The following is a 1055-nucleotide window of genomic DNA, read 5'->3' as shown; positions in this document are numbered from 1 at the left end:
CCCCCACCCCTCAAGACTATACGTATTGTTTTTGTTATACCAATTATCAATCGGACGTTGTTTTGTGCACAACATTTGTTCCAAGAAAAATGAATCTACTAGCACTAAGAACTGGACATAGTTACGATCATGTGGTGTCTTTTCTTCTTCTTGCACCCTCATGTGAAAATGTTGTTGAAGTAGACCTTTTGTATGAATTTTGAGGAATATGTTGCTTCAATTTGAATTATTATCGATCATTCTTTGTGTTTGTAGGGTCTGGTTCGATATGGCACAGGCCCTGGCCGACACCCTAGTTCTCACGAGCTACAAGTTAGGTGCAACTCCCGACTCAATGCTCAAGGCTAGCCTTCATCCTAATTTTAGATGAAGAACTCGTCGAGCATCTCATTGCTACTAAAACTCTCAATGCACGATTATGGCCAAGTAAGCTCCAGTAATCACCGGGGCGGGATTCTTTCGTAATAAGCGATTTGGTCGATCCATGAGACCCTTAAGGCTATGGCATGTAGAGAAGCACTAGCTTTGGTAAGTGATCTTAACGAATGGAATCAACAAGTAGTGACCAATTGTGCAGCATTGATCAAGCATCCGAAAGAGCAATATAAGGGCGTAAGCAGTATGATTATTCAGGATACAGAATAAATGCTGAAAGTTTTTTATGAAGTGTAGTTTTCTCATGCAAGGCGAGAGACTAAAGCCGATGCTCATAACTTAGCTAGGTGTGCTACCATGATTAATATTGGGTGTCATTAATGTCTTCTAGCCATGCCGGCTATTGCATGTATTCATGGCACTGGCTTGGCTGGAGTTTTGTTTGACTGTGGTTGAACACTAACTAGAATCCATCTAGTTTCTCGGATATTTTTGGCTGCATTAAGATCTATACGGGTCAGTTTGTTCATGTTTTTTAGATGACTTTTTGCCGCTTCTACCTAGTGCTTCTGGACTACTCGGAATAAGTTTACTGCTGAACTTATGTTTTCGAACGGTCCGACCGATTGTTTGATTAAAATTGGTGCCTTATACAACAATGGAAGGCACTGTCTAACGCG

Source organism: Triticum dicoccoides, chromosome 4A (genome assembly GCF_002162155.2).
Source record: "Triticum dicoccoides isolate Atlit2015 ecotype Zavitan chromosome 4A, WEW_v2.0, whole genome shotgun sequence".
NCBI lineage: Eukaryota > Viridiplantae > Streptophyta > Magnoliopsida > Poales > Poaceae > Triticum > Triticum dicoccoides.
The sequence above is the reverse complement of the archived record's forward strand: the minus strand, read 5'-3'. Positions refer to the sequence as shown.